We start from the raw sequence: 22,844 nt of genomic DNA on the forward strand, positions 1-22,844 counted from the left end.
ATCCTGACTTAACAGTACAGTGCAGCCCCGAAATACCAGGCAATCTTTCTCTGAACAAGGGAAACGACAATACCCCAGAAGTACATTTTGGCCAAGTGTGGGCCTCATCAGTGAGGTGCAGCCATGTTCCTCTAGGCACATTGAGCAACGGGTCCACCTCTGGATTCCCACATTGCACTTAGGGAGACTTCCCTAAGAGTAATAATTTGCATAAATTAAAAGAGAGAAGCATTCAACCTGAGAACAAACGATAGCATAATAGCTTGTTCTATCGCTAGTTACCACCCAAGAAGCAGACTCTTTTTGCTCAACATGTGCCTTTCAAAGAGAAGAAGTTTCCTTTAGCATATTAGTCTGATCCTGACTTAACAGTACAGTCTGTCTTTGTGAAAGGTACATGTTGAGCAAAAAGAGGCTGCTTCTTGGGTGGTAAGTAGTCATAGAACAAGCATTATGCTATTGTTCGTTCCCAGGTTGAGCTTTTCTCTCTTTTTATTTATGCAAATTATGACTCTTAGGGAAGTCTCCCTACGTGTGATGTGGGAATCCAGACGTGGACCTGTTGCTCAGTGTGCCTAGAGGGATATGGCTGCACCTCACTGATGAGGCCTACACTAGGCTGAAACGTACGTCTGGGGTTTTGTTGCTTCTCTCGTTCAGAGAGGGATTGCTTGGTATTTAGGGGCTAGATATTTTCAGACTGATATGCTACAGGAAAGTTCTTCTCTGTGAAAGGCACATGTTGAGCAAAAAGAGGCTGCTTCTTGGGTGGTAACTAGCCATAGAACAAGCTATTATGCTATTTTTCGTTCCCAGGTTGATCACTTCTCTTTTTTTATTTAAAAAAATAATATGTTCTGTTTGAAGTGTCACATGAGCATTACACATGTTGTTGGCCCAATAAGATAACATTCTCCAATATTTTTGTAATTTCTGGCATGACCATAAGCAGTGTATTAAATTTTGGTTATTCCCCCATTTAGACACCATTTCTGGCATAATATATGTCATCCATATTATTTTAACATGTTGTTCACGCAATGACATTGAGAGTGAGGCTTCCTCTAGCCTTTCTGTACTTCTCAGAATGGTCTGTTCTGAAAGGTTAGGGAGTGGCATATCTATCCATTTTAATGTAATCCTCTCCAGTTGTTTTTCATAGTCTATATTGTTTATAATATTATATAGTAAGGAGATGGAGAATGTATCTCTTTTGTATGCATTGAATACTGGTGAGAGTGGGGGGTAGTCCCACGATTTCCCATACAATCTTTTAAGTTTCAGGTAGTAGTCTCTTACTTGTAAATAAGCATAATAATGTTCCTTCTTAAGCTGAAATTGAGTTTGGGTATTTATAAAATCTAAGACCTTAGTTGTTTCCTGATCCCTATTTACCATTTGAGCCATATTAACTAGGCCTTGTTCTTTCCATATCGAGCATACATTAGATAGGAGCCCCAATTGAATGTCCTGGTTTCCTTTAAAAGAAAGGAAATGAGAGACCGCAAACTTTAGATTTAATTTTTTACAGATTCTATGCAATGCTATTATTGAATCCTTTAGCAGATCTATTCTCTTAATATACAAGGGAAGCTCTTTAATCTCTAGATGAACAATATTTTTAATGTATAAAGGTTTGACTAATTGAGATTCAAGATCTAGTATAGTGAAGTGTCGTATGTCCATTAGCCAATCTAGGGCAATTTTCCCCACTGCCACCAAGTTATATAACGAAAGTTCCAGGTATTTATTTTGGAGCATTCATTTTTTTATGGCTTAATCTTACTTTCTTATTCCACCTAAATAAGTTTTGATGGATGAATTAATTTTCTTAATTTCCTCTTTTATGATTAGCAATGGAATATTTTGGAAAATATATAATAATCGTGGTAGCGCTATCATTTTTAATAGATTTATTTTACCATAAAGAGAGAGGGGAAGTGTTTCCCAGTGTTTAAGTGTCTCAGAGAATGTTCTGGCAGCTTCTCTTATATTTAAAAAGTATATCTCAGCTGGATCCGCTGATAACGTTAGCCCTAGATAGATTAATGAATGCTTTACTTCTTTAAAAATGTTGGTTTCTTAGTCCTGTCTCTTATGAATCCATAAAACTTCTGATTTGTTTGTGTTAATTTTATAGCCCGAGAATGAGCCGAACATTTCAACAGTTTGACAAATTAGTTTAAAATTTACTTTTGATTGCCTTGTAAAGATTAATAGATCATCTGCGTACACTGCAAGTTAAATCTCTTTACCATGGATTACTTTTCCTGGAATATTTAATCTTATTGCAATCAGTAATGGTTCTATGGCTAAATTAAAGTTTAAAGGGGAGAGAGGGCAGCCTTGTCGAGTTCCTCTTAGTAATGGAAAAATGCTCTTTTGTGATTGTTTATGACTAGCGCTGCCTGGGACTTTCTATATAGTAATTCTATCAAATTGTAACAATTTCCAGAAAAAATAATAAGTGCTGTAAATATATGGTCCCAGACAATTGAATCAAAAGATTTGTGTGTGGCTAGAGATGTTACAGATGAATCTTCCCCATTTGTTTCCTCATTAAATTTTTTGTTATACCAGAAATCTGATATTGTTAAATACAATTTCCTTAGATTAATGTTAGATGAGCGACCTTTCAAAAAGCCTGTCTGGTCTCGATGACTTATTCCCCTCAGAATTGTATGTTATCTTTTTGCTATGATACTTGTAGCTATTTCATAATCAATGTTTAGAAGTGAAATTGGTTTGTACAATTCTAGTAAGTGTGGGTCTTTCCCTGGCTTTGTGATAACAATTATTGTGGATTCATTAAAATCTGCAGAAGGTATAAGTTGTCCCTTCCAGAATTTGTTCAGAAGTCGTGTTAGTGTGGGGATAATTTAATTTATCAAGATTTTGTAAGATTCCGAGGGTAATCCGTCAGGACCAGCAGCCTTATTATTAGACATATTTCTAATTGTTTGAAATACTTTTTCTTCCGAAATAGGCTCATTAAGTTTATTTATCTGAGTTGCATCTATTCTTGGAACATTAATTGATTTCCAGAATTGGTCTTTCTTTTCCTAATCTACTGGATAGGATGAGTATAGATTTTCGAAGTATTCATAAAATGCTTCTTGGATATCTTTAAAGTTAGTTACCATATTGTCCCTACCTTTTAATTTAGAATTAAACATATATTTTTGGTTATTAACTAGTTAAGCAAGGAACCTGCCAGATCTATTGCCGCATCTGTAGAATTGTCATGTTCTGTCTCAGGATATCATGTGAGAGCCTCATTGTCTGGAACAGTTGCTTTAAAGGAAGATAAGTAGAAGCCATACTGATTGAAAATGATAACAAATTTATTTAAACAACAAAATACTTTGTTTAAGCAAATACTTGCAGAATATTTAAATATGCTACTCAGGTATGTTAAGACCACATACAGCAGGAGTAAAAATAAAGAAAACTAGTAAGCAGATATGCAGATTCAAAAAGGAAAGTCTTTCTCCTGGTAATAACTGAAATGTAAGATTTGCACAAGGCAGGAAACAAACTTGCAAACTGGTAACAGGTTTAAAGGTAAAGTCTTTCTCCTGGTAATTGCTGAGTGCAGGAAATGCCCAAGGCAGGAAACAAACTTGTGAACTGGTAACAGGTTTAAAGGTAAAGTCTTTCTCCTGGTTATTGCTGAGTGCAGAAATTGCACAAGGCAGGAAACAAACTTGTGAACTGGTAACAGGTTTAAAGATAAAGTCTTTCTCCTGGTTATTGCTGAGTGCAGGAATTGCACAAGGCAGGAAACAAACTTGTGAACTGGTAACAGGTTTAAAGGTAAAGTCTTTCTCCTGGTAATACCTTGTAAACAGGTGCAAAGGTGAAATCTTTCTTCAAAGAAGTACAAGAAACAGGTTCTGACTTGACAAAACAGATCCAATGTGAAGACACTAATGCAGACTAAAAGCCATCCTTAAATAGGGAGGTTTTGCACAGGGTTGGTTCTGATTAATTCCAGAATTGAGAACACCTGTGTGTTGCACAGGTGTAATAACAAGTAAGGCAAATAGTTATTTATCAGATCTTTTAAGATCCATGCTATTGCTAGAACTGGCTGTGGCTCAATATGTAAGCAAACAGAAATAGCAGCCACAGGTTCAAATCCCCACACAGCCCTTCTTAGCAGAATGCCTCCCAGACCTTTTCTTTTTCTTTTTAGTCTGGAGGCTTGGTTCATGACAAGAATTTAGTACAAGACTTCAAGTTTTCTATAACTTAATTTTGTGTAAAAAGTTATCTCTGTTCTGTTTCGCTAAGATATATTTTTTGCCAATTAGGCTTGGATCTGTTCCCCAAGTATCTTGAGTATGCATTCATTAATGTTTTGGTTACTTTCTGATTTAATTGATTTTTTTTTCCTTCATGTTAATTACAAAGGTAATGATCTCCCCCCTAAGTACTGCTTTAGCTGTGTTCCAGTAAGTATTCATTTTATTCAAGTAGTTTTTTTTGTTTTTTTTTACATCTTTATTTATCAGTCAATATACATAATCACAAAAGAGAAAAGAAAAAGTACAGGAAGAAACATTAGACAGTGTAACAGTAATAAGATACCATATCCAACAATTTTGCCATATTTTCACAGGCACTACACTTTGTAAGGCACATGTCAGCGGGATATAGTAATGATTTCACCTATGACATGACAACATGCGCGAGTCGCTTTAGTTTCAGTAACTAGCAATGCGTGATATAGTAGTGATTTAACTTATGACATGACAACATGCGCGAGTCGCTTTAGTTTCAGTAACTAGCAATGCGTGATATAGTAGTGATTTAACTTATGACATGACAACATGTGCGAGTCGCTTTAGTTTCAGTAACTAGCAATGCATGATATAGTAGTAATTTAACTTATGATATGACAACATGCGCGAGTCCCTTTAGTTTCAGTAACTAGCAATGCATGATATAGTAGTGATTTAACTTATGACATGACAACATGCGCGAGTCGTTTTAGATTCAGTAACTAGCAATGCATTATATAGTAGTGATTTAACTTATGACATGACAACATGCGCGAGTCGCTTTAGTTTCAGTAACTAGCAATGCGTGATATAGTAGTGATTTAACTTATGACATGACAGCATGTGCGAGTCGCTTTAGTTTCAGTAACTAGCAATGCATGATATAGTAGTGATTTAACTTATGACATGACAACATGTGCGAGTCGCTTTAGTTTCAGTAACTAGCAATGCATGATATAGTAGTGATTTAACTTATGACATGACAACATGTGCGAGTCCCTTTAGTTTCAGTAACTAGCAATGCATGATATAGTAGTGATTTAACTTATGACATGACAACATGTGCGAGTCGCTTTAGTTTCAGTAACTAGCAATGCATGATATAGTAGTGATTTAACTTATGACATGACAACATGTGCGAGTCGCTTTAGTTTCAGTAACTAGCAATGCATGATATAGTAGTGATTTAACTTATGACATGACAACATGCGCGAGTCGTTTTAGTTTCAGTAACTAGCAATGCATGATATAGTAGTGATTTAACTTATGACATGACAACATGCGCGAGTCGCTTTAGTTTCAGTAACTAGCAATGCATGATATAGTAGTGATTTAACTTATGACATGACAACATGTGCGAGTCACTTTAGTTTTAGTAACTAGCAATCCATGATATAGTAGTGATTTAACTTATGACATGACAACATGTGCGGGTCGCTTTAGTTTCAGTAACTAGCAATGCATGATAAAGTAGTGATTTAACTTATGACATGACAACATGCGTGAGTCGCTTTAGTTTCAGTAACTAGCAATGCGTGAAATAGTAGTGATTTAACTTATAACATGACAACATGTGCGAGTCGCTTTAGTTTCAGTAACTAGCAATGCGTGATATAGTAGTGATTTAACTTATGGCATGACAGCATGTGCGAGTCGCTTTAGTTTCAGTAACTAGCAATGCATGATATAGTAGTGATTTAACTTATGACATGACAACATGTGCGAGTCGCTTTAGTTTCAGTAACTAGCAGTGCAGGATATTGTAGTGATTTAACTTATGACATGACAACATGCGCGAGTCGCTTTAGTTTCAGTAACTAGCAATGCATGATATAGTAGTGATTTAACTTATGACATGACAACATGTGCGAGTCACTTTAGTTTCAGTAACTAGCAATGCGTGATATAGTAGTGATTTAACTTATGACATGACAACATGTGCGAGTCGCTTTAGTTTCAGTAACTAGCAATGCATGATATAGTAGTGATTTCACCTGACTGTGACATGACAACATGCGCGAGTCACTTTAGTTTCAGTAACTAGCAATGCATGATATAGTAGTGATTTAACTTATGACATGACAACATGTGTGAGTCGCTTTAGTTTCAGTAACTAGCAATGCATGATATAGTAGTGATTTAACTTATGACATGACAACATGTGCGAGTTGCTTTAGTTTCAGTAACTAGCAATGCATGATATAGTAGTGATTTAACTTATAACATGACAACATGCGCGAGTCGCTTTAGTTTCAGTAACTAGCAGTGCAGGATATTGTAGTGATTTAACTTATGACATGACAACATGCGCGAGTCGCTTTAGTTTCAGTAACTAGCAATGCATGATATAGTAGTGATTTAACTTATGACATGACAACATGTGCGAGTCACTTTAGTTTCAGTAACTAGCAATGCGTGATATAGTAGTGATTTAACTTATGACATGACAACATGTGCGAGTCGCTTTAGATTCAGTAACTAGCAATGCATGATATAGTAGTGATTTAACTTATGACATGACAACATGCGCGAGTCGCTTTAGTTTCACTAACTAGCAATGCATGATATAGTAGTGATTTAACTTATGGCATGACAACATGTGCGAGTCGCTTTAGTTTCAGTAACTAGCAATGCATGATATAGTAGTGATTTAACTTATGGCATGACAACATGTGCAAGTCACTTTAGTTTCAGTAACTAGCAGTGCATGATATAGTAGTGATTTAACTTATGACATGACAACATGTGCGAGTCGCTTTAGTTTCAGTAACTAGCAATGCATGATATAGTAGTGATTTAACTTATGACATGACAACATGTGCGAGTCGCTTTAGTTTCAGTAACTAGCAATGCATGATATAGTAGTGATTTAACTTATAACATGACAACATGTGCGAGTCACTTTAGTTTCAGTAACTAGCAATGCATGATATAGTAGTGATTTAACTTATGACATGACAACATGTGTGGTTCGCTTTAGTTTCAGTAACTAGCAGTGCAGGATATAGTAGTGATTTAACTTATGACATGACAACATGTGTGAGTCGCTTTAGTTTCAGTAACTAGCAATGCATGATATAGTAGTGATTTAACTTATGGCATGACAACATGTGCGAGTCGCTTTAGTTTCAGTAACTAGCAGTGCAGGATATAGTAGTGATTTAACTTATGACATGACAACATGTGCGGGTCGCTTTAGTTTCAGTAACTAGCAATGCGTGATATAGTAGTGATTTAACTTATAACATGACAACATGTGCGAGTCACTTTAGTTTCAGGAATGAGCAATGCGTGATATAGTAGTGATTTAACTTATGACATGACAACATGTGCGAGTCGCTTTAGTTTCAGTAACTAGCAATGCATGATATAGTAGTGATTTAACTTATGACATGACAGCATGTGCGAGTCGCTTTAGTTTCAGTAACTAGCAATGCATGATATAGTAGTGATTTAACTTATGACATGACAACATGTGCGAGTCCCTTTAGTTTCAGTAACTAGCAATGCATGATATAGTAGTGATTTAACTTATGACATGACAACATGCGCGAGTCCCTTTATTTTCAGTAACTAGCAATGCATGATATAGTAGTGATTTAACTTATGACATGACAACATGTGCAAGTCCCTTTAGTTTCAGTAACTAGCAATGCATGATATAGTAGTGATTTAACTTATGACATGACAACATGTGCGAGTCGCTTTAGTTTCAGTAACTAGCAATGCATGATATAGTAGTGATTTAACTTATAACATGACAACATGTGTGGTTCGCTTTAGTTTCAGTAACTAGCAGTGCAGGATATAGTAGTGATTTAACTTATGACATGACAACATGTGCGAGTCGCTTTAGTTTCAGTAACTAGCAATGCATGATATAGTAGTGATTTAACTTATGACATGACAACATGTGCTGGTCGCTTTAGTTTCAGTAACTAGCAATGCATGATATAGTAGTGATTTAACTTATGACATGACAACATGTGCGAGTCGCTTTAGTTTCAGTAACTAGCAATGCATGATATAGTAGTGATTTAACTTATGACATGACAACATGCGCGAGTCACTTTAGTTTCAGTAACTAGCAATGCATGATATAGTAGTGATTTAACTTATGACATGACAACATGTGCGAGTCACTTTAGTTTCAGTAACTAGCAATGCATGATATAGTAGTGATTTAACTTATGGCATGACAACATGTGCGAGTCCCTTTAGTTTCAGTAATGAGCAATGCATGATATAGTAGTGATTTAACTTATGACATGACAACATGTGCGAGTCACTTTAGTTTCAGTAACTAGCAATGCAGGATATAGTAGTGATTTAACTTATGGCATGACAACATGCGCGAGTCGCTTTAGTTTCAGTAACTAGCAATGCAGGATATATTAGTGATTTAACTTATGACATGACAACATGTGCGAGTCACTTTAGTTTCAGTAACTAGCAATGCATGATATAGTAGTGATTTAACTTATGGCATGACAACATGTGCAAGTCCCTTTAGTTTCAGTAATGAGCAATGCATGATATAGTAGTGATTTAACTTATGGCATGACAACATGTGCGAGTCGCTTTAGTTTCAGTAACTAGCAATGCATGATATAGTAGTGATTTAACTTATGACATGACAACATGTGCGAGTCGCTTTAGTTTCAGTAACTAGCAATGCATGATATAGTAGTGATTTAACTTATGACATGACAACATGTGCGAGTCACTTTAGTTTCAGTAACTAGCAATGCATGATATAGTAGTGATTTAACTTATGACATGACTACATGTGCGAGTCCCTTTAGTTTCAGTAACTAGCAATGCATGATATAGTAGTGATTTAACTTATGACATGACAACATGTGCGAGTCGCTTTAGTTTCAGGAATGAGCAATGCATGATATAGTAGTGATTTAACTTATGGCATGACAACATGTGCAAGTCCCTTTAGTTTCAGTAATGAGCAATGCATGATATAGTAGTGATTTAACTTATGGCATGACAACATGTGCGAGTCGCTTTAGTTTCAGTAACTAGCAATGCATGATATAGTAGTGATTTAACTTATGACATGACAACATGTGCGAGTCGCTTTAGTTTCAGTAACTAGCAATGCATGATATAGTAGTGATTTAACTTATGGCATGACAGCATGTGCGAGTCACTTTAGTTTCAGTAACTAGCAATGCATGATATAGTAGTGATTTAACTTATGACATGACAACATCCGCTAGTCCCTTTAGTTTCAGTAATGAGCAGTGTAGGATATAGTAGTGATGTCACCTGACTATGACATGACAGCATCCGCTAGTCCCTTTAGTTTCAGTAATGAGCAGCGTAGGATATAGTAGTATTTTCACCTGACATGACAACATCCGCTAGTCCATTTAATTTCAGTAATGAGCAGTGCAGGATATAGTAGTGATGTCACCTGACTATGACATGACAGCATCCACAGCATCCACTAGTCCCTTTAGTTTCAGGAATGAGCAATGCAGGATATAGTAGTAATATCACCTGACTATGACATGACAACATCTGCTAGTCCCTTTAGTTTCAGTAATGAGCAGTGTAGGATATAGTAGTGATGTCCCCTGACTATGACATGACAACATTCGCTAGTCCCTTTAGTTTCAGTAATGAGCAGTGTAGGATATAGTAGTGATGTCCCCTGACTATGACATGACAACATCCGCTACTCCCTTTAGTTTCAGTAATGAGCAGTGTAGGATATAGTAGTAATGTCACCTGAATATGACATGACAGCATCCACAGCATCCACTAGTCCCTTTAGTTTCAGGAATGAGCAATGCAGGATATAGTAGTAATGTCACCTGACTATGACATGACAGCATCCACAGCATCCACTAGTCCCTTTAGTTTTAGTAATGAGCAGTGCAGGATATAGTAGTGATGTCACCTGACTATGAAATGACAACATCCTCTAATCCCTTTAGTTTTAGTAATGAGCAGTGCAGGATATAGTAGTGATGTCACCTGACTATGACATGACAGCATCCGCTAGTCCCTTTAGTTTCAGTAATGAGCAGTGTAGGATATAGTAGTGATGTCACCTGACTTTGACATGACAACATCCACAGCATCCACTAGTCCCTTTAGTTTCAGGAATGAGCAATGCAGGATATAGTAGTGATGTCACCTGACTATGACATGACAGCATCCGCTAGTCCCTTTAGTTTCAGGAATGAGCAATGCAGGATATAGTAGTGAAGTCAAAACAGAAAGAGAAGCAGTCTGCCAGGAACGAACAGCAGCTCAATAGCCACCTGGGAGTAGCTTCTTTCTGTCCAATTGTGCAAACACTTATGCACACTCATCCAACTAATATCTTTCTGATATAAATTTGTTAAGCCAATAATTGACTTTATTCCAGAATTGGTGAATCTTAGGGCATGCCCAAAAACAATGCAATAAATCGGCACTGCCTGCACTACAATGAAAACATCGCCCCTCATCTTTCTTCCATTTAGCTAGTCTTTGAGGTGCAATATACGAAAAGTTAATTATTATTATTCTTTATTTATAAAGCGCTGACAGATTCCGCAGCTCTGCCCATGGGTACAAGGATAACAGTACAGTGGAGAAACAATACGATAAAAGACAAACTTTTACAGACAAATACAGGGTGAATTAAGGGCCCTATTCCCGTGGGAACTTACAATCTAGTTTAATGTGTGATTCTCTCCAAACCAATATCCTATATCCATCCCTCAAGAAACTACTTTTAACTCAGGTAGTTATTATTAAAACTATCGTACTCTATCCATTTGCCTTTCATAAAATTTATAAATTTAGGGTTGTTTAGGAGATATTTGTGGAAGAAAAAAGAACCCGGGTGTTTTGGGGGAGTTATATTTAATGCAAAAATAATAGGGGCATAATCTGATATTGTGATTTGAATTTTAGCTTCCTGAACTTGGTTAATCATATACTATAAGACCAGGAAGAGGTCTAGAAAGACACTGGGTATATTTGAAAAGGCACAAATATTCCCTAGCATCTGGATACATAATTCTCCAAATGTCTTGCCCTCTTATGTCTTTTTGCAGTTTTTTGGGTTTTTTTGCATTAACCTACTATCTTTTTAGTTAATTGCTTCAAGGGCCTTCTCCCTTCCACTTTTCATATTTTTTCACATTTAACTCCCTAGCATTTGAGAACTAGGTATTTACTCTAATTTTAGGGAGATTCAAGTATATTAGAGATATTAAACACACACATATTAACTTTCTAATGAAGTTAAACACTTTGCAAACAGACTTACACATGTAGAACAAAGGGTGTCAGACATTGAAGATAGAGAGTAACAAAGAGATCAATCAATACCAAGTAAGACAGAACAATTAGAAGCTATGAAAGCTAAACTTGAAGACTAAGAAAATCGCACTAGGACAAATTAATCTCAGACTAGTAGGTCTAACGGACGGAATTGCCAAGAAAGAACTGAAACATTTTGCAGAGAATGAGCTCCTGAAATTGTTAAACATTGATACAGCAGAGACAACAGTAGTAGTGGAAAGAATCTACAGAATAGGCCAAGAGAGAAGAGCGGCAAATGGAGACCGTATTAATAGAGTTGTTATTATAAAGATGTTACATTTTCAGGATAAAATCAGAATAATTAATGCATACAGGAAAACAAACAATGAATTAAATTACAAAGCTAAAAAACTTTTAATATTTAACAATTACTCAGTAGAAACTTCTAACAAAAGGCGAAGAAGTATGGCACCGTTATGCACTAAACTAATTCAAGAAGGAAAGCCAGATTATTATATCCAGCCAAAATAAATGTACAAACCAAAGATGGTAATAAATCGTTCACGGAAGAAGCAGAAATTAAACTCTTTTTAGAAAATAATCATGGAGATAGCAAGAAGAAACGCTAAAGCTAATGGAATTCAAGCAGGGCTATCTACATTTCCCACCCTCTCTTTTCTTTTTTTCTCTTTCTTTTTTCTTTCTGTGTTTTTATATAATGTATACGCTTGCTGGCCCTCCTGCCCTACATCAAAGACTTGGAAGCCAGCCTCCTCTCTAATTGTTTTTAATCAGATAAAATAAATGACTTTTATAGTGTGGATTATAGTGGGGGTTACTTCACCTATTAAAAGGAAATCTATATTAAAATATGCAAAGAAATTGGGGGTTCAGATACTTCTACTCCAAGAAATACATCTGAAAAGTGAAGAAGCGTGAAAATTAAAGGGGGGATGGGTTAAAGAAATCATTTTTACTCCCTGTAGCAAGCGTAAAAACATAATTTATGTAAGAACTTACCTGATAAATTCATTTCTTTCATATTAGCAAGAGTCCATGAGCTAGTGATGTATGGGATATACATTCCTACCAGGAGGGGCAAAGTTTCCCAAACCTTAAAATGCCTATAAATACACCCCTCACCACACCCACAATTCAGTTTAGCGAATAGCCAAGAAGTGGGGTGATAAGAAAGGAGTGAAAGCATCAAAAAATAAGGAATTGGAATAATTGTGCTTTATACAAAAAAAATCATAACCACCACAAAAAGGGTGGGCCTCATGGACTCTTGCTAATATGAAAGAAATGAATTTATCAGGTAAGTTCTTATATAAATTATGTTTTCTTTCATGTAATTAGCAAGAGTCCATGAGCTAGTGACGTATGGGATAGCAGATACCCAAGATGTGGAACTTCCACGCAAGAGTCACTAGAGAGGGAGGGATAAAATAAAGCCAGCCAATTCCGCTGAAAAAAATCATCCACAACCCAAATCAAAAGTTTTAATCTTATAATGAAAAAAACTGAAATTATAAGCAAACTAATCAAACAGAAACAGCTGCCGGAAGTACTTTTCTACCAAAAAACTGCTTCAGAAGAAGAAAACACATAAAAATGGCAGAATTTAGTAAAAGTATGCAAAGAAGACCAAGTCATTGCTTTGCAAATGTGATCAATAGAAACTTCATTCTTAAAAAGCCCAGGAAGTAGAAACTTACCTAGTAGAATGAGCCGTAATCCTCTGAGGCGGGAATCCACCCGACTCCAAATAAGCATGATGAATCAAAAGTTTAACCAAGATGCCAAATAAATGGCAGAAGCCTTTTGATTTTCCTAAAACCAGAAAAGATAACAAATAGACTAGAAGCCCGTCTGAAATCTGAATAGCTTCAACATAGGATTTCAAAACTCTTACCATATCCAAAGAATGAAAGAATCTTGCCAAAGAAGTCTTAGGAAAACAATAATTCCTCCCTAATGTAGTTAGAATTTACAACTTTAGGTAAGAATTGAAATGAGGACAGCAAAAAGCACCTTACCCTGATGAAAAAAATCAGAAAAAGGAGATTCACAAGAAAAAACAGATAATTCAAAAACTGTTCTAGCTGAAGAGATGTCCAAAAAGAACAATACTTTCCATGAAAGTAATTAATGTCCAGAGCAAACATATGCTCAAATAGAAGAGCCTGAAAAGCCTTCAGAACCAAATTAAAACTCCAAGGAGGAGAAATTGGCTTAATGACGGGTTTGATACGAATCAAAACCTGAACAAAATGATGAATATCAGGAAGCAACACTGCATTATTCTGATGAAAAATCAGAAAAGGAAATTCACAAAAAACAGCAGATAACTCAGAAACTCTTGTAGCAGAAGAGATAGCCAAGAGGAACAATACTTTCCAAGAAAGTAATTTAATGTTCAGAGAATGCATAGGTTAAAACGGAGGAGCCTGCAAAGCCCTCAGCTCCAAATTGAGACTCCAAAGAGGAGAGATTAACTTAATGACAGGCTTGATACGAACCAAAGTCTGTACAAAACAATGAATATCAGGATGATTAGCAATCTTTCTGTGAAAAAAGAACAGAAAGAGTAGACATTTGTCCTATCAAGGAACTGAAAACAAAACCTTATCCAAACCAACCTAAAGAAATTATAAAATTCTAGGAATTCTAAAAGAATGCCAAGAAAATTGAGAAAAACACTAAGAAATGTAGGTCTTCCAAACTCGATAATAAATCTTTCTAGAGACAGATTTACGAGCCTGAAACATAGTATTAATCAATGAGTCAGAGAAACCTCTATGAATAAAAAACAAGCGTTCAATCTCCATCCCTTCAAATTTAAAGATTTGAGATCCTGATGGAAAAATGGGCCTTGAGAAAGAAGGTCTGAACTTAACGGAAGAGTCCAAGGTTGGCAACTAGCCATCCAAATGAGATCCGCATACCAAAACCTGAGAAGCCATGCTGGAGCCACCAGCAGTACAAACAAACACTCCATTAGAATTTTGGAAATCACTTTTGGAAGAAGAACTAGAGGCGAAAGGATATAGACAAAATGATAATTCCAAGGAAATATCAATGCATACACTACTTCCGCCTGAGGATCCCCGGACCTGAATAGGCCCCTGGGAAGTTCTTTATTCAGATGAGATGCCAACAGATCTATCTCTGGAAACCCTTACATCTGAAAAATTGAAAAACATATCTGGGTAAGAGAGACCATTCTCCCGGAAGTAATGCTTGATTAACAGAGATAATCCGCTTCACAAATGTCTATACCTGGGAAAAAGACCACAGAATTTAGATAGGAGCTGGATTTAACCGAAGCAAATATCCAAGATACTTTTGTCCCAGCCTAAGGACTGATAGTCCCACCCTGATGATTGACATATACCACAGTTGTGACATTGTCTGAAAAACAATAAACGTCTCTTCTTCAAAAGAAACTAACTGAAGAATTCTGAGAATGCACAGAGTTCTAAAATATCAAATGGTAATCTCGCCTCCTGAGATTTCCAAACCCCTTGTGCTGACAGAGATCCTCAGACAGCCTTCCAACCAAAAAGACTCACATCTGTAGAGATCATGGTCCAGGTTGAAAGAAACAAAGAGACCTGTAAAACTAAATGAAGGTGAACTTAACCATCAAATCAAGATAGTTAAACATTAGGATCTGAAGATTTAAAATGTGAAATCCTAGAATCCCTGCACCATTATTCAGCATAAAAAACTGGAAAGGTTTTTCATGAAAATGAGCAAAGGGAATTGAATCCAACGCTGCAGCCATAAAACCTAAAACTTCCATGCATATATAGCAACTGAAGGAAATAATAGAGACTGAAGGTACCGACAGACGGAACCCAATAAAATTGTCACTTGTCTGATTAGAGACAAAGACAGTGACCCAAACTATCTGGAAACCTAAAAAAGGTAACCCTTGTGTGAGGAATCAAGAGCTTTTGAAAAAAACTATGTCCTCTAACTATGTCCTGAAAGAACAAAGTTGAATCATATGAGATTCCGCAGCCTCAGAAAATAATCTGAATGAAAACAGATAATGAAGATATGCATCTATTGTATCTAATGAAAACAAATAATGCCATCACTGACCAACAAAAGGCAGAATAGTTTTGAATAAAACCCCAAAACCCAGTTCCTAAAAATGGAACTGGAAGAAATACCCCAGAAGATTCCAGGACTGAGCAGCGCTTGAACCCCAACGGGTGATCAGCCACGCTTCAACATTATACCAAAATATATAGGACCGAAACACACTTAACGAAAGTGTTAGCCTTACTGGAATAGCTGGAATATCATAGAGAAAAAAGACTTCTCACAGACAGTTTACTCTGAACTTAATTCTGTACCCAAAATCAAAGAAATTTGCAAAACAACAAATTTCAAAAAAATCTTAACCTGCCCCTTACCAGCCAAACTGGAATACGGCACATACATTACAATTTTAGGGAGCTGATTTTGAACTAAAAGATTTCCAATTAAAAACATGTTACTTAGGAATTTGTTCCTTAAAAGAACAACCAAACTGAAATAAGCTTAAATTTTTACGGCTAGATTTAGAATTTTGTCGGTAAGGACCCGCGTAGCTAACGCCGACTCTGGTATTGAGAGTCCACATAAAGGCTGCGTTAGGCTCCAAAAATGGAGTGTAGAGCATATTTAACGCAGCTTCAACTCTCGATACCAGAGTTGCTTACTGACGCGGCCATCCTCAAAAACGTGCTCGTGCACAATTCCCCCATAGGAAACAATGGGGCTGTTTGAGCTGAAAAAAAACCTAACACCTGCAAAAAAGCCACGTTCAGCTCCTAACGCAGCCCCATTGTTTGCTATGGGGAAACACTTCCTACGTCTGCACCTAACACCCTAACATGAACCCCGAGTCTAAACACCCCTAACCTTACACTTATTAACCCCTAATCTGCCGCCCCCGCTATCGCTGACCCCTGCATATTATTTTTAACCCCTAATCTGCCGCTCCGTAAACCGCCGCTACTTACATTATCCTTATGTACCCCTAATCTGCTGCCCCTAACACCGCCGACCCCTATATTATATTTATTAACCCCTAATCTGCCTCCCACAACGTCGCCTCCACCTGCCTACACTTATTAACCCCTAATCTGCCGAGCGGACAGCACTGCTACTATAATAAAGTTATTAACCCCTAATCCGCCTCACTAACCCTATAATAAATAGTATTAACCCCTAATCTGCCCTCCCTAACATCGCCGACACCTAACTTCAATTATTAACCCCTAATCTGCCGACCGGAGCTCACCGCTATTCTAATAAATGTATTAACCCCTAAAGCTAAGTCTAACCCTAACACTAACACCCCCCTAAGTTAAATATAATTAAATACAATATCTACAAATTACTACAATGAAATAAACTAACTAAAGTACAAAAAATAAAAAATAACTAAGTTACAAAAAATAAAAAAATATTTACAAACATAAGGAAAATATTACAACAATTTTAAACTAATTACACCTACTCTAAGCCCCCTAATAAAATAACAAAGCCCCCAAAAATAAAAAATGCCCTACCCTATTCTAAATTACTAAAGTTCAAAGCTCTTTTACCTTACCAGCCCTGAACAGGGCCCTTTGCGGGGCATGCCCCAAGAAGTTCAGCTCTTTTGCCTGTAAAAAAAAAACATACAATACCCAAGCCCCCCAACATTACAACCCACCACCCACATACCCCTAATCTAACCCAAACCCCCCTTAAATAAACCTAACACTAAGCCCCTGAAGATCTTCCTACCTTGTCTTCACCATACCAGGTTCACCGATCGGTCCAGAAGAGCTCCTCCGATGTCCTGATCCAAGCCCAAGTGGGGGGCTGAAGATGTCCATGATCCGGTAGAAGTCTTCATCCAAGCGGGGCAGAAGAGGAGCATCTGATTGAAGTCTTCATCCAGGCGGCATCTTCTATTGACATCCATCTGGAGCGGAGCGGCAGCATCCTGAAGACCTCCGACGCGGAACATCCATCCTGGCCGACGACTAAACGACGAATGACGGTTCCTTTAAATGACATAATCCAAGATGGCGTCCCTCGAATTCCGATTGGCTGATAGGATTCTATCAGCCAATCGGAATTAAGGTAGGTATATTCTGATTGGCTGATGGAATCAGCCAATCAGAATCAAGTTCAATCCGATTCAATCAAGTTCAATCCAATCAGCCAATCAGATTGAGCTCGCATTCTATTGGCTGTTCCGATCAGCCAATAGAATGCGAGCTCAATCTGATTGGCTGATCGGATCAGCCAATCGGATTGAACTTGATTCTGATTGGCTGATTCCATCAGCCAATCAGAATATTCCTACCTTAATTCCGATTGGCTGATAGAATCTTATCAGCCAATCGGAATTCGAGGGACGCCATCTTTTGTAACTTAGTTCTTTTTTATTTTTTGTACTTTAGTTAGTTTATTTCATTGTAGTAATTTGTAGATATTGTATTTAATTAATGTATTGATAGTGTACTGTTAGGTTTAATTGTAGGTAATTGTAGGTATTTTATTTAATTAATTTAATGATAGTATAGTGTTAGGTTTAATTGTAACTTAGGTTAGGATTTATTTTACAGGTAATTTTGTATTATTTTAACTAGGTAACTATTAAATAGTTCTTAACTATTTAATAGCTATTGTACCTGGTTAAAATAATTACAAAGTTGCCTGTAAAATAAATATTAATCCTAAAATAGCTACAAGTAATTATAATTTATATTGTAGCTATATTAGGGTTTATTTTACAGGTAAGTATTTAGCTTTAAATAGGAATAATTTATTTAATAAGAGTTAATTAATTTCGTTAGATTAAAATTATATTTAACTTAGGGGGGTGTTAGTGTTAGGGTTAGACTTAGCTTTAGGGGTTAATAAATTTATTAGAATAGCGGTGAGCTCCGGTCGGCAGATTAGGGGTTAATAATTGAAGTTAGGTGTTGGCGATGTTAGGGAGGGCAGATTAGGGGTTAATACTATTTATTATAGGGTTAGTGAGGCGGATTAGGGGTTAATAACTTTATTATAGTAGCGGTGCGGTCCGCTCGGCAGATTAGGGGTTAATAAGTGTAGGCAGGTGGAGGCGACGTTGAGGGGGGCAGATTAGGGGTTAATAAATATAATATAGGGGTCGGCGGTGTTAGGGGCAGCAGATTAGGGGTACATAGCTATAATGTAGGTGGCGGCGCTTTGCGGTCGGCAGATTAGGGGTTAATTATTGTAGGTAGCTGGCGGCGATGTTGTGGGGGGCAGATTAGGGGTTAATAAATATAATACAGGGGTCGGCGGTGTTAGGGGCAGCAGATTAGGGGTACATAAGTATAACGTAGGTGGCGGTCGGCAGATTAGGGGTTAAAAAAATTTAATCGAGTGGCGGCGATGTGGGAGGACCTCGGTTTAGGGGTACATAGGTACTTTATGGGTGTTAGTGTACTTTAGAGTACAGTAGTTAGGAGCTTTATAAACCGGCGTTAGCCCAGAAAGCTCTTAACTACTGACTTTTTTCTGCGGCTGGAGTTTTGTCGTTAGATTTCTAACGCTCACTTCAGACACGACTCTAAATACCGGAGTTAGAAAAATCCCATTGAAAAGATAGGATACGCAATTGACGTAAGGGGATCTGCGGTATGGAAAAGTCGCGGCTGAAAAGTGAGCGTTAGACCCTTTTTTGAGTGACTCCAAATACCGGAGTTAGCCTAAAACCAGCGTTAGGAGCCTCTAACGCTGGTTTTCACGGCTAACGCCAAACTCCAATTCTAGGCCTTAGTCTTAGAACTCAATCTTGAAGCCCAGAGTAACAGTTAAGAATTAAAACCAATTATAAACCAAATAATTGATTATTTAGAAAAAAAGAAATATGGATTTTTAGAAATCACAAAATTCTTCTAGCTAAAACAGCTAAAAACATAGATTAAACCTCATTTGCAAAAATATTCAATAAAATGAAGACACGAATGAAACTATTAGCATGATAACCCAGTTAAAGGACCAGTCAACACACTGAACTTGCATAACAAATGCAAAACAACAAGACAAATGCAACAGCACCTAGTCTAGTAGATTTTGTCCCTTTAACAATGCTAAAGTAAATCATAATCTGATACTTGATCTTAAAGTAAACAGAAAAATGAAGCAATTGCAACATCATTCAAATAAATCACAGGTCCAAGAAAAGAACCTGAAAATAAATAATTTTCCTTAAATAAGATACAACCATCTAAAGGAAAATAAATACTATTTTGCTATAGAAACAATAGCATAATTAGCAGGAGTAGAGATAGCCCCATTAAATTGGAGAACCCTCAACATTGAAATTAACTGCCGGCAAAGAATATAGTTTAAAACCTTTGAAGAAGGAATAAAAGAAAATTCTCAGCCTATTCCATTCCCTAGCATGAGGAACTGGAAAAAAATCTCTGAAAACACAGAAGAATAAATAAGCAGAAATAGTGTTAGCTAGTCTTAATATCCAAAATAATCAACACCCTTTCAACAAAGAACAAATGTACTTTAATAAAATAAAAAAAAAAAAGTAGATTTGTTAGTGTCAATATCTGATGAAGAAAATTCTGAATGAGAAAAAACATCATCAGAGAAGGATAAATCAGTATGTTGTTGGTCATTTGAAACTTCAATAATTAAAAAAAGAAGTTTGAAAAAGACCTAAAAATTTTATTAGAAGGCACGATGTCAGACAAAGCCTTTAAAATAGAATCAGAAAAATATTCATATAAATCTTCTAAGTATTTCTTGTACATAAGATGTAAAAAGAATAGCAATATATAAAGCATAAATACTAATGGATTCTGCATGTAAAAGTTTATCATGATAACTTATTACAAACCATAGCTAAAGATAAACATTCATAACATTTTAAAATAAATGAACTTAGCTTTGGTAGGACTGAACTCAGTCAACAGGAATCCCTTAGATCATTTTGAAACAGGAACAGTGAAATCTTGCAATATGTAATAGAAAAAAACAATATTTAAAGCAAAATTATCAAATTCCTTAAATGACAGTTTCAGGAATGGGAAAAGAATGCAAAATAATAAGCTTCTAGAAACCAGAAGCAATAAAAAAGTGAGGTTTAAATAATGTGAGGAAAAAAAGTGGAACAAAAAATACGCCCACATTTTTTGGCGCCAAATATGACGCCCACATTATTGGTGCTAAATACAACGCCCATATTTTTGGTGCCAAGTATGACGCCACATCCTGACGCCGGAACCGACACCCACATTTTTTGGCGCAAAAAAATGTCTGAATACACATGCGTCAAAAATGACGTTTAACAGAATACAACTTCCGGCGTCAACTACGGCGCCGGAAATGACGAAATTTTTGCACCAAAAAAGTCTGCGCCAAGAATGACGCAATAAAAAGAAACATTTTCTGCCCCCGCGAGCCTAACAGCACACAGGGAAAAATGATCAATTGAAAATTTTCAAGGTAAAGAAAAATAAATTGAATTAAAATGCATTATCCCAAATAATGAAACTGACAGTCTGAATCTTAAAGGAATACTGATTATCCTGAATCATGGCAAATATAAGTTTAAAGACATATATTTAGAACTTTACATAGAAAGTGCCCAACCATAGCTTAGAGTGTCATAATAAAATAAGACTTACTTACCCTAAGACACTCATCTACATATAGTAGACAGCCAAACCAGTACTGAAACGAGAATCAGTAGAGGTAATGGTATATAAGAGTATATCGTCGATCTGAAAAGGGAGGTAAGAGATGAATCTCTACGACCGATAACAGAGAACCTATGAAATAGATCCTGTAGAAGGAGACCATTGAATTCAAATAGGCAATACTCTCCTCACATCCCTCTGACATTCACTGCACTCTGAGAGGAAAACCGGGCTCCAACCTGCTGCGGAGCGCATATCAACGTAGAATCTAGCACAAACTTACTTCACCACCTCCATGGGAGGCAAAGTTTGTAAAACTGAATTGTGGGTGTGGTGAGGGGTGTATTTATAGGCATTTTAAGGTTTGGGAAACTTTGCCCCTCCTGGTAGGAATGTATATCCCATACGTCACTAGCTCATGGACTCTTGCTAATTACATGAAAGAAAAGGGGGTTGCAGTTCATTTTAATAAGACATTAGAATACAAGATTATTAATACAATTATAGATCAAGATGAGAGGTTTATTATTCTGTCACTAACGATTGAAGATAAGGAATATCTATTATGTAATATCTACGGCCCTAATGTTAAAGATCCTGGTTTCTGGCAAAATATTTGAGACCACTTACTTATATATACAGATAAATATTTAATAATAGCTGGAGATTTCAATTTAACTCCAAATTTAATTTTAGACAGGAGGAGGACAATTGGTAAACAGAATCCTCTTAAAATAGAATTCAACAAAAATACACAGGCAAAAAGGAAAAGGGAAAGTATAATACTTAAAAAAACCTGACTATTATATGACATTTACTAGTCACTTTACTTTCAGTAACCAGCAGTGAGGGATATAGTAATGATTTCACCTGACTGTGACATGACAACATGTGTGAGTCACTTTAGTTTCAGGAATGAGCAATGCGTGATATAGTAGTGATTTAACTTATGACATGACAACATGTGCGAGTCACTTTAGTTTCAGTAACTAGCAATGCATGATATAGTAGTGATTTAACTTATGACATGACAACATGTGCGAGTCACTTTAGTTTCAGTAACTAGCAATGCATGATATAGTAGTATTTTAACTTATGACATGACAACATGTGCGAGTCACTTTAGTTTCAGTAACTAGCAATGCATGATATAGTAGTGATTTAACTTATGACATGACAACATGTGCGAGTCCCTTTAGTTTCAGTAACTAGCAATGCATGATATAGTAGTGATTTAACATATGACATGACAACATGCGCGAGTCACTTTAGTTTCAGTAACTAGCAATGCGTGATATAGTAGTAATTTAACTTATAACATGACAACATGTGCGAGTCGCTTTAGTTTCAGTAACTAGCAATGCGTGATATAGTAGTGATTTAACTTATAACATGACAACATGTGCGAGTCGCTTTAGTTTCAGTAACTAGCAATGCGTGATATAGTAGTGATTTAACTTATGACATGACAACATGTGCGGGTCGCTTTAGTTTCAGTAACTAGCAATGCAGGATATAGTAGTGATTTAACTTATAACATGACAACATGTGCGAGTCGCTTTAGTTTCAGTAACTAGCAATGCAGGAT

The sequence above is a fragment of the Bombina bombina genome, chromosome 2 (genome assembly GCF_027579735.1).
Source record: "Bombina bombina isolate aBomBom1 chromosome 2, aBomBom1.pri, whole genome shotgun sequence".
NCBI lineage: Eukaryota > Metazoa > Chordata > Amphibia > Anura > Bombinatoridae > Bombina > Bombina bombina.